Raw genomic sequence first — 17842 nt, forward strand, 5'->3', positions numbered from 1 at the left:
AGTGACCTCCCTGTAGTCCAAGCATCGCCTGCCAACAGACTGAGAGCTGAAAAAGCTGTTTGCCAGTTTTTGTATACAGAGTGACTCTTATTAATGTTTAAAAACACACGAAGCGACGTACGCACTGCTGCGCCAAGTAATTTAAGACACACGGGATCGCAAATGTCGGCAAATACACCAAGAGTGGATGACAAATGTTGAACGTGTGATGTCACCAGATGACGTACCTCGCCGCACGTGTAGCAATTTGGCTTGTCGATCATACACTCGCCAGTAGGGGGTAGTGCTACATATTTCTGCAAAACACTGTAAAGTTTGAATAACTGTTGAAATTTTGATCTGTTGTAAACGCAGAAATTACAAAATTACTGTCCTCGCTGGAACCAAGCAAAAGATGTTCTCATTTTGTGTTTCCTTAGCCCTTTCTGTTTTTTTTTCAGACATAATTCAGTAAGAAAACATAGGTCATTTATTGATAATGACGAAGCTCTGAAGCTTATAATCATTTACTTGCGACGCAAAATGGTAGGTTTTTATTGTACTCTACTTTGCAATATACCAGCGGAGACGCGAGACCAGTAAATAAAATAATAAATCTTAATTGAACGTAAACACATTATTGTCTAACGCAGTGAAAAAAATACTGCCTGCAAGACGCAAGACTCGAACCGTGAGCCCCAAGCGATGAAGTCTCGCACGTAGGTCCGGAGCTACGCCGACTTGAATAATTGGGTTAGGATGATCAGATGTGACAGACCGATAGGCTCAGCCGCTGCAAGTGCGACAAGGTACGTGACCTGGTGGCATCACACGTTCAACATTTGTCATCCACTCTTCGGGTATTTCAGACATTTGCGGCCCCATGTGTCCTGCGTAACCTAGATCACTTCGGAAGTTTTTAAACGTTAATAAGAATCAGCCTTGAGGACAATATTATGGAAATGGGAGAGGATGTAGATGAAGATGAAATGGGAGATATGATACTGCGTGAAGAGTTTGACAGAGCACTGAAAGACCTGAGTGGGAACAAGGCCCCGGGAGTAGACAACATTCCATTGGAACTACTGACGGCCTTGGGAGAGCCAGTCCTGTCAAAACTCTACCATCTGGTGAGCAAGATGTATGAAACAAGCGAAATACCCTCAGACTTCAAGAAGAATATAATAATTCCAATCCCAAAGAAAGCACGTGTTGACAGATGTGAAAATTACCGAACAATCAGTTTAATAAGCCACAGCTGCAAAATACTAACACGAATTCTTTACAGACGAATGGAAAAACTAGTAGGAGACGACCTCGGGGAAGATCAGTTTGGATTCCGTAGAAACACTGGAACACGTGAGGCAATACTGACCTTACGACTTATCTTAGAAGAAAGATTAAGGCAAGGCAAACCTACGTTTCTAGCATTTGTAGACTTAGAGAAAGCTTTTGACAATAAGGCAAACCTACGTTTCTAGCATTTGTAGACTTAGAGAAAGCTTTTGACAATGTTGACTGGAATACTCTCTTTCACATTCTAAAGGTGGCAGGGGTAAAATACAGGGAGCGAAAGGCTATTTACAATTTGTACAGAAACCAGATGGCAGTTATAAGTCCAGGGACATGAAAGGGAAGCAGTGGTCGGGAAGGGAGTAAGACAGGGTTGTAGCCTCTCCCCGATGTTATTCAATCTGTATATTGAGCAAGCAGTAAAGGAAACAAAAGACGAATTCGGAGTAGGTATTAAAATCCATGGAGAAGAAATAAAAACTTTGAGGTTCGCCGACGACATTGTAATTCTGTCAGAGACAGCAAAGGACTTGGAAGAGCAGTTGAACGGAATGGACAGTGTCTTGAAAGGAGGGTATAAGATGAACATCAACAAAAGCAAAACGAGGATAATGGAATGTAGTCGAATAAAGTCGGGTGATGCTGAGTGAATTAGATTAGGAAATGAGACACTTAAAGTAGTAAAGGAGTTTTGCTATTTAGGGAGCAAAATAACTGATGATGGTCGAAGTAGAGAGGATATAAAATGTAGACTGGCAATGGCAAGGAAAGCGTTTCTGAAGAAGAGAAATTTGCTAACATCGAGTATAGATTTAAGTGTCAGGAAGTCATTTCTGAAAGTATTTGTATGGAGTGTAGCCATGTATGGAAGTGAAACGTGGACGATAAATAGTTTGGACAAGAAGAGAATAGAAGCTTTCGAAATGTGGTGCTACAGAAGAATGGTGAAGATTAGATGGGTAGATCACATAACTAATGAGGAAGTATTGAATAGGATTGGGGAGAAGAGAAGTTTGTCGCACAACTTGACCAGAAGAAGGGAGCGGTTGGTAGGACATGTTCTGAGGCATCAAGGGATCACCAATTTAGTATTGGAGGGCAGCGTGGAGGGTAAAATTCGTAGAGGGAGACCAAGAGACGAATACACTAAGCACATTCAGAAGGATGTAGGTTGCAGTAGGTACTGGGAGATGAAGAAGCTTGCACAGGATAGAGTAGCATGGAGAGCTGCATCAAACCAGTCTCAGTACTGAAGACCACAACAACAACAACAACAACAAGAATCAGCCTGTATACAGGGTGATTTTGCTGATTGGGGACGAACTGCAGGCAGCGATCCATGAGAGGATTAGCAGCAAACAGATAATACCGGCGTATGACCTGAAATGCATTCCAAGGGAGGTACACACACTTGAAGCTGGAGTTAAAAGATCTTTGACAATGTAGGTGTCAATGATCTAAAACAAATGAGAACACACCAGGAAAGTGGGAATATAGTGTTTCTACTTGTGTCTTAGCTCCACGCTCAAGAGGGCAATGAGCTGCAGCACCATCACGGAGTGACGACATTTCCCTTCGTCCCATCAAAGGCACGTCTTCCAGCAGAGGAGGCAGTGTCACCCGCATGAAGTGCAGATATGTCTCGCCTATTAGGTGTTGTGGAAGGATCACTCATCCCACGAGGCAGTCGCCAATAATCTCAGCTCACAGATTGAGGATTAACCCAAGGTATGATCAACAGGCGCTGATAGTTCGTTGCCACAGTATCATGGGTATCCTCGGTATCGCTCACGTGGATGTTGTGAAACTTGATGATACTGTAAGTAGGCTGTTTGCGTTTTTATGTTGGTAACGCCACCTAGCGCTCTGTATGAAAATCACTGGCTGTGCTGTGTGCAGTCTGTGGCTGATTTGCATTGTTGGAATATTTGCTATTGTAGTGTTGGGCAGTTGGATGTGAACAGCTCGTAGCGTTGTGCAGTTGGAGGTTAGCCGCCAGCAGTGGTGAATGTGGGAAGAGAGGTGGCAGAGTTTTGAGAGCGGACGATCTGGACGTGTGTCCGTCAGAAAAACGAAATTTGTAATACTGGATGTCATGAACTGGTATATATATTATGACTTTTGAACACTATAAGGTAAATAAAAAAAAGGCACTACGGGACTTAACTGCTGAGGTCATCAGCCCCTAGAACTTGGAACTACTTAAACCTAACTAACCTAATGACATCACACACATCCATGCCCGAGGCAGGATTCGAACCTGCGACCGTAGCAGTGCAATTGATGTCAAATGTTTTTGAAAGCGGGAGGTTACTTTAATAAGCAGCCTTCACTGTTGTTGTGTTCTTACACGTGCCATCTTCTTCCCTCATTGCATTTTGATAACCCAGCTTGGTGTTCAAACGAACTTCAAAATGTAATTCTCGTGCATGTCGGAGGCACGTGTCATGAATTAATGTCGTAAATTCTTGCCTGTGCGCAGCTATTTTAGTGGGACGAATGTTCATATTTGGGTTTTCTTTGGTTTACCATGTCGGCATTAAATTATGTAACCCGACTACTATGGCCTTATTCGTTAGGGTATATTTAATGGGTGATTAATGAAGGCATATTATTTCTCTTAAATAATAGCCTTAAATTAAAAATTTTCTAGGTTGTGTTTTTGCTGCAGTGACTGATTTGCATGTGCCGGCTCACAGTGGCTCACATAGTCTCTTTCAGCATTTGCTGTACACCGGTATCTCAAGATTTTCTGCCGAGTTAACATTATTATGAGGTGCTGAGCCGATTGTAGAAGCGTTTCTACGTTTCCACCAACGTAGCTATTGCGCGGTTCCAGACTGTAGCACCTGGAACCACTCGGTCACCCCGGCCGGCTATGGCAAATACATTGTTTGTTCTCTATCAAAAGCTTTCATTTGTTAACTATGCCTATCAGTAGTTAGTGCCTTGTAGTTGGAATCTTTTATTTAGCCGGCCGCGGTGGTCTCGCGGTTCTAGGCGCGCAGTCCGGAACCGCGCGACTGGTACGGTCGCAGGTTCGAATCCTGCCTCGGGCATGGATGTGTGTGCTGTCCTTAGGTTAGTTAGGTTTAAGTAGTTCTAAGTTCTAGGGGACTGATGCCCACAGCTGTTAAGTCCCATAGTGCTCAGAGCCATTTTTTTTCTTTTATTTAGCTGGCAGTATTGGCGCTCGCTGTATTACAGTAGTTTGAGTAACGAAGATTTTTGTGAGGTAAGTGATTTATGAAAGGTATAGGTTATTGTTAGTCAGGGCCATTCTTTTGTAGGGATTATTGACAGTCAGAATGCGTTGCGCAAATATATATCAGAATAAGTAAAGAGAGAAATGTCTGAGTACGTTCAGTTTTGCTCAGCTGTTTGAAAATCGAATAACGTAAGAGGTTTACCAGCACACTAATTCATAAATTTTTCTAAGAGGATGCTTCAATAATGCCCATCGTAAACGTAGCCTCATCTGTGGATAGGATGGATGTCAGACATTGTGGTGGCTTGTGCGACAAACCAGCCACAAAATCGTCGCCATGGGGGCAAGTCCGTAGCTAATAAGGTCTACACGCTGTGTAAATATTACAGATCGTTGCAGCTGTCGCGGAGAATGTTCCACGCGTCTGTGTAGCTTACTCGATGTTGGCCGGCCACCTGCTTTGTGCTGATACCGTGGAGCCTGTCAAAGATATTTTATCTCCATCTTCAAGTGGGCGTTTCTCTCTTGGAACGCATTTCCGACCATGTGGCAATTCTTGGTGCATGACAAGTGCTCCCTAGAACTCCTTCTCAGAAAAGAAAATTAACCACCCATATTGATGGTAGACACTTGTCACAAAACATGCTTCGTCTGCACAACTCCCCTCAGTCAACGTTTCCTGCTGTTTCTTCCCATTCAGCAATATCGCCCTATACATTGAGGAGACAGAAGTCATGGAGTACTTCCTGATATCGTATCGGTCCTCCTTTTGCCCGGCGTGATTCAGCAAGCCGACATGGCATGGATTGAACAAGTTGTTAGAAGTCCCTTGCAGAAATACTGAGCCATACTGACTCTATAGCCGTCCATAAATGCGAAAGTATTGCCGGCCCAGGATTTCATGCACGAACTGACCTCTAATAGCTTTCCACAGCTTATATAATGGCAGCACCGCATCGTAAACGACTGTAACTTTAAAATTTAGCATGCAGCAGTTATTTTTCATTCTAAACGCAATTAAGTATATATAAATGAAATTTAGAAAAACTAATAATTTAATAACGGAATAAAAAATATTTCGATTTTTTCATCAGTCAAAAGTACCCTGCATCCTTCTGTTTAGAATAAAAACAAAATAAGTGCTTCGGTAGCTCAGTTGGTAGAGCACTTGCCCGCGAAAGGCAAAGGTCCCGAGTTCGAGTCTCGGTCGGGCGCACAGTTTTAATATGCCAGGAAGTTTCATATCAGCGCACACTCCGCTGCAGAGTGAAAATCTCATTCTGGAAAAATAAGTGACCGTTAGAGTGACTATCTGTTACAGAAAAACTCATTCCCTAAACTAAAGAAAACGCTAGAAACAAAGTGTAAACGGATCGACTACAGTTGGGGCATTTTTTTCGCGAAGGTGGTTTTAGGGGGTTCGAAAAGTCTGGCGGTTCTGGTGTTAACTAATCTAATATGAATATATCTTATGTGGTCTCTTTTGCAGATTCACAGCACGCGTTTCTGAATTGTTTCGATGAACCGAAGTCGTACAGTCGTTCCTTGTGCTAATTATCCTTCATCGGGTAGGCAATAGGTATTTTAAGAATGCGAACGGACGCACTCATACAACTGGTGCTTTAATCGAATGTGGTCGGATTTTTCTCCTACACTAATCACTGTTGTGTGCTGAACATCACGAGGTTGCTTTTGTTACAGTATCGCGCTATCTTGAAAATTGTTTAGTGGTACACTGGCAGCTGAAATGCAAGTGCTCCATAATACAGAGTGATTGAAAATGAGCCGGCCGGTGTGGCCGAGCGGTTCTAGGCGCTTCAATCTGGAACCGCGCGACCGATACGGTCGCAGGTTCGAATCCTGCCTCGGGAATGGATGTGTGTGATGTCCTTAGGTTAGTTAGGTTTAGGTAGTTCTAAGTTCTAGGAGACTGATGACCTCAGATGTTAAGTCTCATAGTGCTCAGAGCCATTAGAATCATTTGTTTCAAAATGAATAAAAATAAAGCACGCCCGTGGCTAAGTAATGACTTTATTTCAGAAATACACATATAGACTGAAAGGTCACATACGACAGTTTAGGTTGGCAACATTTAAACAGAAAAGATAATGTCGCCGTTGTTGCTCATCGCTGGCGCTAATATAAAAAATAGTGGCATCAGCGATAGGAAGGAGGAGGAGGAGGAGGGGGAGGAGGAGGACGAGAATGAGGAGATTAGTCGACAACAACGGAACTACAGGAACGGCGTATTGTGTCGTAGAATACCCAAAAACACTATCAAAGACATTTCGGACCAAATTTGGTAAAGTGACACCACATCGTTACCCCATTTCCACTGCTAAGGCACTGGATAGTCGGCGAGGTTAACTCCATTCATTGGGCTGCGATGGAATAGCTGTGGCAGGAAATGCAAAATTGGATAGACACCTGCCGTGTTACAAATGAAGCCCACATTGAACATCAATGAATGGCATAGCAGATGTGGAGTTAACCTTTCAGTCTACATATGTATTTCTGCAATGTTTATCGCATTCATTTTGAACTACCTTGTGTTATTCCACATGAGTCGGCACATAATTAGAATTGGTATGAAGTTAATACAGGCGCAGGAACAGGATTCCGATATCACGGAATACATAGCTAGCAACTCGTCATTATGGCTATTCACGTGCACCCAATAGCCACAGTAACTTACATTGTATCTACTGAGGTGTCCTTCCCAAAGACGTCTGTGGATAGATACAGCTTGCAGGAGACATTTACCAGCAGACTCATTACAATTTGCACCCTTGTGTTATTGAGCAGCGTATGGTAGATTCGGCAAAGCAAGGACGATTCGGTCACTTTATTCCTTAAAATACATTGTTTCTATTGTTGTTGTGGTCTTCAGTTTGAAGACTGGCTCGATGCAGGTTTCCTCGCTAGACCATCCTGTGCAAGCCTATTCATCTCTGAATAAGTATTGCAACGTACGTGAATTTGAACCTGCTTACTGTTTTCAAGTGTTGGTAACCTCCTACAATTTTTATTCTCCCCCCCCCCCCCCTCTCAATTCGTCCTTTCGTTATTAACTTGACAACTTCTTCATGCTTCCGAATATGTCGTATCAACCGCCTCTTTCTTTTAGCTAAGTTGTGTAACAAATTTATTTTCTCCTCCATTTCGATTCAGTATCTCCTCATTAGTTATTCGATACTATCCGTTTAATTTCCAGCATTCTTCTGTAGCAACTCATATCAAATGCCTCTATCCTTACCCTGTTTGAACTGCTTATTGTCTATGTTTAACTTCCGCAAAAGGTTACATTCATTCAGATATCTTTGAAAATATTTTCTGACACTTAAATTTATATTCGATGTCAAATTATTTTCAGAAACGGTTTTTCTTGCTGTCGCCAGTCTAAATTTTACACCCTCTCCACTTTGGCCATCGTCAGTTATCTTGCTGCCCAAGTAGCAAAACTCATCTAATGCTTTTTGTCTAAATTCCTGTGCGCCTCCTTAGTGCAGCGGTAGTGCTACCGCCTACCATGCAAGGGGGCCCGGCTTCGATTCCCGGCAGGGGACTGAGTATTGTGCCATTCATCATCATTTTCACCCTCATTGACACGAAAGTCGCCGAAACGGCGTCGACTAAAAAAAACTTGCAATACGGCGGCCGAACCCCGAAGGGGAAATCCCGGCCATTAAATGCCCTTACGTATTATACTTGTCTTAATGTTGTTGATATTCATCTTATAGTCTAAGACACAATCCATTTCGTTCAAAAATGGCTCTGAGCACTATGGGACTTAACATCTATGGTCATCAGTCCCCTAGAACTTAGAACTACTTAAACCTAACTAACCTAAGGACAGCGCACAACACCCAGCCATCACGAGGCAGAGAAAATCCCTGACAATCCATTTCGTTCAACTGCCCTTCCAAGTCCTTTGCAGTCTCTGACGCAATTATGTAATCAGCAAACCTCAGAACTCTTATTTCTTCTCCCTGAAATTTTAATCCCCTTTCCAAATTTCTACTTAATGTTCTCGACTTGACATAGGGTTACTCACATGGGAGTTAGAATGACGTTAAGATCAACAATTTTGCCGTATATACATAAGCTACTTCCACAAATGTGTAAGGATTCCTCGGAGAAATTACACTCGAAGAGACGATTTTATGAACTCAGATCCGAGGAATCCGGTTGAACGTTGCCCCAGATGTCCTCACAAAAAGTTGTGTAACTTGTTGACGGAGATGAGCGAGATGAAGAGCTCTGATTCAGGTATCCGACCGTTTCGAAACTCTACGACTCTGCTTTGTTTCGTAAACTCGTTTCGATTGTTCTGGTTATCTCCACGCATTTGTGAATGGATCTACGGCGTCCCGTCCGACGAATTCACTGGATAGGTCCCGATAAGCATGACGTCATGGATGTCAAACTACGCCTGGCTGTCGCCATCGGTCTGTAATTACCGGATTCAAGGGATGCTCAGAATCTGTGAAATTATCTAGTCCTGGTAGATATTTTTAGAGGCAGATAAAGAAAGTCGATAAGCGTCTGTATCCTATATTGTGCTCATGTATTCAAAAACCCACTCATTCATTCATACATTTATTACAACCAGAACTGTATTTTTAAATGCGTGTTAAGATAATTAATACAGAAGTTTGAAATCACATTATAGTTAGTTGGTATCAAATTGTATGACTTGCTTCAACATTTTACGATTAATAAATGGAATCAATTTGACGACGTCTGGATTAGAGGAATGTTTGCTGTAAAATAAGTCTAAACTTTGTAAACTACATGTTGAGGACTTACGTCCTATAATTCCTTGAACGATTTCTTGTGGTTGTCACGAAGGCTTGATAATAGCCTTCAACAATAGGCTTGGTACTGATTCGTAGGTGATACGCACATACTGAAGAAGTATGCGCTCTAAGACAACGGAAAGCAATATGAAACAAAGGGAGTGATCGCGGGATGGTGGAAAAATGGGGTGAAATTGAAATCTCGACTTCAGTTAATTGCAGATAGAAGAAACTGCTTACGGATAAAGTCATGTCTATGATAATCGCTCTCTCAAACCAATTACACTTTTTGTAAAGATAATATGCATTTCGTAGGGGAAGACAGATAACTGCTGTGGGGCAATAAGATAATTACTGGGTGCTTGCATGCCATATTTCTGATTACAGTTTTCCAGGCTTCTACCAAACGAGATGGCGTGTGGTTAATGTAGTGGTATTCAGAAGAAGCGAACCTCGTTTTTGTGCCCTAGTATTCCTCAGTTGCCCTAAATCATCCAAAAATAAATGTGACGCCGGTTCCTTTAGCATGGCGGCGGAAAATTCCTCTCTAAAAACTCGATGCCACTTAAGCTTCCTGTACTTACATTCTGGCTAAGCTATCACGTTCCACGGAAATAAGAGCCTCAGAGGAATTATTTCAACTGCCGATACTGTAATCTTTTCATTTACTGCTACCATACAGGCACACCACAAATCTCCATTAAACGTTGACATGTAGCGCGAACTCGTGGCTTATTATGCGGACTAAATATTACGTGATAAACTAACTTTATTTTAGATCTTTAACGTAACACTACTATAAAGTGTGGTGTCACCGCCAGACACCACACTTGCTAGGTGGTAGCTTAAATCGGCCGCGGTCCATTTAGTACATGTCGGACCCGCGTGTCGCCACTGTGTGATCGCAGACCTAGCGCCACCACAAGGCAGGTCTCGAGAGACGATATAGCACGCGCCCCAGTTGTACGAGGAGATTGCTAGCGACCATACGGACGAAGCCTTCCTCTCATTTGCCGAGAGCCAGTTAGAATAGCCTTCTGCTAAGTCCATGGCTACGACCTAGCAAGGCGCCATTAGCCTTACCTACTTTGAGAGTTATAGTATAAATGTCTCAAGAAGAATGCTGTAGTCATCAAATAATAAAGTTAAGTATAAAGCAGCTACGTACTTTTCTTGCTACCATTCAATAGTTATCCTGTTCCAGAATTGACGCCCGTCGGCGTGAGTGTGTACGCGTGCCTTTCTATCGGCTACCCGTCACTGTGGACTGGCTGCCTTGTCAGTCCACTTCATAAAGAACAGTCACTGATAAGGACTGGAGCCCAACTATTAACTCGCAGTAGAAATACGCACAGAAACTGTTCGTTGTCTCTATAGCACAGTAGCTACACGCAAGGTGTCTCGCCTGTGTTTCACCAGATATTAGCAATTTCGTTTTTGCATTGTGTAGATGGAATCAGCGCAAACAAATAGCGCTCATCACGCTTTTCATGCAAAGCCCTGTGTCGACGAAAAACGTCGGTCTCTTTCCCGTAACAAACAAAATGGTTTTTAAAGCGGAATTTTACGTGCCCATTCGATACACAGGTCCCAAATTAGTCTATTGCGACATTTTTTTAATCAGTATGTACCGATTGGTCATAATTAAAGTTTCCCTATTTAACACCTTGCAGCGCGGAAACTAATTGCCGTACGAGTACCATACTTGATAGTATTATCGTACAGAGTATGGGGTGCATGAGTTCCTTGCGCCACAGCGCCACCGTCGAGTTCCAACTATGGCCACCAGGTGCTGCGATCAGTCATTGTGTTTCATAGTCTCACACACCTGACCAGTCCAAGTGCACTTGTTGACGTGTCAACACGAGCTAAAAAAATGGTTCAAATGGCTCTGAGCACTATGGGACTTAACATCTGAGGTCATCAATCCCCTAGAACGTAGAACTACTTAAACCTAACAAACCTAAGGACATCACACACATCCATGCCCGAGGCAGGATTCGAACCTGCGACCGTAGCGGTCGCGCGGTTCAAGACTGTAGCGCCCAGAACCGCTCGGCCACTCCGGCCGGCTAGACGAGCTAAGATAAAAGGAGAAGAGCATTATTGGTGAAGCTCTATTATCAAAACGACAGTAATGCTGCATCTGCACTTCAGAATATCGCCGACTGAAAGGATTACGGAAGGGTCCTCTTTCTCCACCTGCTGTGTGGAGCATGATGAAGTTCGAATCAACTGGAGAACTGGGCGTGGCTCCGGGAAGAGGTCGAAGACCTGTTGCACCCATTGGTGGTCGATGAAATCGCTGTTGCTATGGCAGACCTCGCTGCGCGCAATAGCCGATCGTCAGGCAGTGCGCGTGCTGTCACGGCAGTTGAACATCCCATGGTCCACTGTACGGAAGGTGCTTTGAACCACTCTCAAATGGTATCTGTACAAGATCCGTATCGTACAGCAGCTTGTCCCACAGGATGCGCAACGACGTGTTGACTTCGCTCTCCACATTCTCGAGAGGACTAAAGTTGACGAGGGCTGACCGTGGACCATCCTATGGACAGACGAAGCTTTTCTTCTCTCTGAAAGGTGAGGTGAACACACAGAATTGCCGAGTATGGGGATATTCACCTCCAGTCACGGTGCACGAAGTTTCTCTGCAGGGTGAACGTGTCAGCGCATGGTGTGGCATCACGGCTAGGTTCATCACTGGCAGATTCTTTTTCGAACAGGTTGGCGCTCTAAGACCACAGACGTGCAGTGTGACTGGCCAGCGTTCCTGCGATATGTTTCGCCAGCATGTCATACCCCCCCTACAGCAGAGAGACGAATTGAGCGCAACAGTTTTCATGCAAGATGGAGCCCCACAGCACATCGCTCGTGAAGTTCACTTGCTTCTTCGAAACACATTTGGAAACGATCGAATTATCAGCTTATCATTTCCAAATGACCGACCGGCACGATCAGCTGATCTCACTCCCTGTGATTTCTCGTTGTGGGGCTACCTGAAGGCCAGGGTTTACCAAGATATGGAACACGTATACCAATAAATGTATTGTATTCTTTCTTTTCACTAATAATAAAGAAAGATTAAATAACATAATAAATATATTTGATACAAATATGTAAATTAATGTAATATGCTATTAATGTAAAATTAACTTTATATTAAATTCACTTAAATATTAATTAGTTACATCATCTAATTATAGATAACTATACAAATATATTATTATAATTAAAATAATTATTTATATTAATATAAGATATTATATTTAATATTATTAATCTTATTTATTACATCCAATTTTAATAATATTTCATATTCATTTACATATTATTATATACTTTATAACACAATAATTTATTTTAACCAAAAAATATAAGTAGCTATAATCCTCGGCCTTCCCCATAAACCATGGACCTTGCTGTTGGTGGGGAGGCTTGCGTGCCTCAGCGATACAGATGGCCGTACCGTAGGTGCAACCACAACGGAGGGGTATCTGTTGAGAGGCCAGACAAACGTGTGGTACCTGAAGAGGGGCAGCAGCCTTTTCAGTAGTTGCAGGGGCAACAGTCTGGATGATTGACTGATCTGGCCTTGCAACACTGACCAAAATGGCCTTGCTGTGCTGGTACTGCGAACGGCTGAAAGCAAGGGGAAACTACAGCCGTAATTTTTCCCGAGGGCATGCAGCTTTACTGTATGGTTAAAAGATGATGGCGTCCTCTTGGGTAAAATATTCCGGAGGCAAAATAGTCCCCCATTCTGATCTCCGGGCGGGGACTGCTCAAGAGGACGTCGTTATCAGGAGAAAGAAAACTGGCGTTCTATGGATAGGAGCGTGGAATGTCAGATCCCTTAATCGGGAGGGAAGGGTTGAAAATTTAAAAAGGGAAATGGATAGGTTGAAGTTAGATATAGTGGGAATTAGTGAAGTTCGGTGGCAGGAGGAACAAGACTTTTGGTCAGGTGAATACAGGGTTATAAACACACAATCAAATAGGGGTAATGCAGGAGTATGTTTAATAATGAATAAAAAAATAGGAGTGCGGGTAAGCTACTACAAACAGCATTGTGAACGCATTATTGTGGCTAAGATAGACACGAAGCCCACGCCTACTACAGTAGTACAAGTTTATATGCCAACTAGCTCTGCAGATGATGAAGAAATTGAAGAAATGTATGATGAGATAAAAGAAATTATTCAGGTAGTGAAGGGAGACGAAAATTTAATAGTCATGGGTGACTGGAATTCGAGAGTAGGAAAAGGGAGACAAGGAAACATAGTAAGTGAATATGGATTGGGGCTAAGAACTGAAAGAGGAAGCCGCCTGGTAGAGTTTTGCACAGAGCATAACTTAATCATAGCTAACACTTGGTTCAAGAATCATAAAAGAAGGTTGTATACATGGAAGAGTCCTGGAGATACTAGAAGGTATCAGATAGATTATATAATGGTAAGACAGAGATTTAGGAACCAGGTTTTAAACTGTAAGACATTTCCAGGGGCAGATGTGGACCACAATCTATTGGTTATGAACTGTAGATTAAAACTGAAGAAACTGCAAAAAAGTGTGAATTTAAGGATATGGGACCTGGATAAACTGAAAGAACCAGAGGTTGTACAGAGTTTCAAGGAGAGCATAGGGGAACAATTGACAGGAGTGGTGGAAAGAAGTACAGTAGAAGAAGAATGGGTACCTCTGAGGCATGAAGTAGTGAAGGCAGCAGAGGATCAAATAGGTAAAAAGACGAGGGCTAGTAGAAATCCTTGGGTAACAGAAGAAATATTGAACTTAATTGACAAAAGGGGAAAATATAAAAATGCAGTAAACGAAGCAGGCAAAAAGGAATACAGACGTCTCAAAAATGAGATTGAGAGGAAGTGCAAAATGGCTAAGCAGGTGTGGCTAGAGGACAAATGAAAGGATGTAGAGGCTTATCTCACTAGGGGTAAGATAGATACTGCCTACAGGAAAATTAAGGAGACCTTTGGAGAAAAGAGAACAACTTGTATGAATATCAAGAGCTCAGATGGAAACCCAGTTCTAAGCGAAGAAGGGAAAGCAGAAAGGTGGAAGGAATATATAGAGGGTCTATACAAGGGCGATGTACTTGAGGACAATATTATGGAAATGGAAGAGGATGTAGATGAAGATGAAATGGGAGATACGATACTGCGTGAAGAGTTTGACAGAGCACTGAAAGACCTGAGTCGAATCAAGGCCCCGGGAGTAGACAACATTCCATTAGAACTACTGATGGCCTTGGGAGAGCCAGTCCGGACAAAACTCTACCATCTGGTGAGCAAGATGTATGAGACAGGCGAAATACCCTCAGACTTCAAGAAGAATATAATAATTCCAATCCCAAAGAAAGCAGGTGTTGATAGATGTGAAAATTACTGAACTATCAGTTTAATAAGTCACAGCTGAAAAATACTAACGCGAATTCTTTACAGACGAATGGAAAAACTGGTAGAAGCCGACTTCGGGGAAGATCAGTTTGGATTCCGTAGAAATATTGGAACACGTGAGGCAATATTGACCTTACGACTTATCTTAGAAGGTAGATTAAGGAAAGGCAAACCTACGTTTCTAGCATTTGTAGACTTCGAGAAAGGTTTTGACAATGTTGACTGGAACACTCTCTTTCAAATTCTGAAGGTGGTAGGGGTAAAATATAGGGAGCGAAAAGCCATTTACAATTTGTACAGAAACCAGATGGCAGTTATAAGAGTCGAGGGATATCAAAGGGAAGCAATAGTTGGGAAGGGAGTGAGTCAGGGTTGTAGCCTCTCCCCGATGTTGTTCAATCTGTATATTGAGCAAGCAGTAAAGGAAACAAAAGAAAAATTCGGAGTAGGTATTAAAATCCATGGAGAAGAAATAAAAACTTCAAGGTTCACCGATGACATTGTAATTCTGTCAGAGACACCAAAGGACTTGGAAGAGCAGTTGAACGGAATGGATAGTGTCTTGAAAGGAGGATATAAGATATCAACAAAAGCAAAACAAGGATGATGGAATGTAGTCGAATTAAGTCGGGTGATGCTGAGGGAATTAGATTAGGAAATGAGACACTTAAAGTAGTAAAGGAGTTCTGCTATTTGGGGAGCAAAATAACTGATGATGGTCGAAGTAGAGAGGATATAAAATGTAGACTGGCAATGGCAAGGAAAGAGTTTCTGAAGAAGAGAAATTTGTTAACATCGAGTATAGATTTAAGTGTTAGGAAGTCGTTTCTTAAAGTATTCATATGGAGTGTAGCCATGTATAGAAGTGAAACGTGGACGATAAATAGTTTGGACGAGAAGAGAATAGAAGCTTTCGAAATGTGTTGCTACAGAAGAATGGTGAAGATTAGATGGGTAGATCACATAACTAATGATGAAGTATTGAATAGAATTGGGGAGAAGAGGAGTTTGTGGCACAACTTGGCAAAAAGAAGGGACTGATTAGTAGGACATGTCCTGAGGCATCAAGGGATCACAAAGTTAGCATTGGAGGGCAGTGTTGGGGTTAAAAATCGTAGAGGGAGACCAAGAGATGAATACACTAAGCAGATTCAGAAGTATGTGGGTTGCAGTAAGTACTGGGAGATGAAGAAGCTTGCACAGGATAGGGTAGAATGGAGAGCTGCATCAAACCATCTCAGGACTGAAGACCACAACAACAACACATAATCCTCGCTAGATAAATGTATTAAAATAATCATTTAATAATAATAAAATAAACTTACAGGTATATATATATTTAATTAGATGTAATATATAAATATAAATCATTTATTGTAAATATATTAAATGAAGAAAATATGCCTAAATCAAAATAAATTAATTCAAAATAACCAAAACTGTACATAACCTAATTTCTAAAAAAAACTTTTAATTTATGTATTAAATAAAGGAAGTACCTGATTAAAGGGTTACCTTGATAGGGTAAATTAAGTAAATAAAAATTACCTTCATTAAACTAGTTACATAAGATAGAATTAAACTACCTCCTTTAGTATCAAAAACTAACGTAATCATACACCTTAATGTAAAAAGGTAAGCTAACCAAGGTAATGGGTTCATACCCCATTTATAGATGTATCAATCCTCTCCTTTTTAATGACCAACAACTGTACAAAACTTCTCTTCCTATCAACAGGGAACATTCACACATGTGCTGATCTGAAGCGCAGCATATCAAGAGAAGTGGCCAGCAAACCTACGGACATGCTCCATTCTGCTGTGCAGAATGCAATCCTGAGCTGTCGGACTTTTCTGTGTACTGGTAGACGCTGGACATTGTGGCCGAGCGGTTCTAGGCGCTTCAGTCTGGAACCGCCAGACCGCTACGGTCACAGGTTCGAATCCTGCCTCGGGCATGGCCGTGTGTGATGTCCTTAGTTTAGTTAGGTTTAAGCAGTTCTAAATTCTAGAGGACTGATGACCTCAGATGTTAAGTCCCATAGTGCTCAAAGCCATTTGAACCATTTGAACTGATGGTCACCAAATTGAGCACCTTTGGGGGCAGTAATGGTACCGGTATGTAATGATATGATGTACCGTAGGCGCACATAGTGTTTCAATTGAATAGATTCTGCATTATTTTTCTTCCCCGTGTCCTTGACATTAATGCTGCCAAGTTTGGTCCTCGTACGGAAATTAGTTTCCGTATTATAACGTGTTAAATACCTTAAGTTTAATTATAACCACCCAGTATTTAAAAATCACTTCTCGATTGCTGTTTATTCTTTTGTTTTACTGTCCCTGTAAGTACACATCGATAAAACGAATATCGGACTAATTTGAGAGCGCTCTATCGGATGGTTATGTAAAAATATTTTTTGTAGCAAAGGGGAACGAACCGAGAGCTTTCTGTTGAGACTGGGAGTCGCAAGAAAGACGTGACGAACAGTAACCGTCTGGGTTGACTCCGGGTAGAGAAGGCAAACACGAAATTGCAAATAGCTGCCAGAGAAAATGAACCTGACGACTCTTCGGAGAGACACCCAGTATACCAATCTAATTTAGTTGCTCGTGAGTTTAAGTACTGATGAAATTCCACGAGTGCTAGTACAGCAAAATGCAACATCTACATCTACATCTACATCTACATACATACTCCGCAATCCACCATACGATGCATGGCGGAGGGTACCTGGTACCACAACTAGTATCTTCTCTCCCTGTTCCACTCGCAAACAGAACGAGGGAAAAATGACTGCCTATATGCCTCTGTACGAGCCCTGATCTCTCTTTTCTTATCTTTGTGGTCTTCCCGCGAAATGTAAGTTGGCGGCAGTAAAATTGTACTGCAGTCAGCCTCAAATGCTGGTTCTCTAAATTTCCTCATTAGCGATTCACGAAAAGAGCGCCTCCTTTCCTCTAGAGACTCCCACCCGAGTTCCTGAAGCATTTCCGTAACACTCGCGTGATAATCAAACCTACCAGTAACAAATCTAGCAACCCGCCACTGAATTGCTTATATGTCCTCCCTCAATCTGACCTGATAGGGATCCCAAACGCTCGAGCAGTACTCAAGAATAGGTCGTATTAGTGTTTTATAAGGGGTC

The 17842-nt window shown here is 42.1% G+C and overlaps 1 non-coding gene across 1 annotated transcript; it reads left to right on the top strand.

Annotated features, from left to right (window-relative positions):
- Positions 1-5621: 5621 nt before the first annotated feature.
- Trnas-cga (transfer RNA serine (anticodon CGA)) lies at positions 5622-5696 on the top strand. The gene has a single exon. It is a non-coding gene; the product is annotated as a tRNA-Ser (tRNA).
- Positions 5697-17842: the final 12146 nt, after the last annotated feature.

Source organism: Schistocerca serialis, chromosome 7 (assembly GCF_023864345.2).
Source record: "Schistocerca serialis cubense isolate TAMUIC-IGC-003099 chromosome 7, iqSchSeri2.2, whole genome shotgun sequence".
Lineage (NCBI taxonomy): Eukaryota > Metazoa > Arthropoda > Insecta > Orthoptera > Acrididae > Schistocerca > Schistocerca serialis.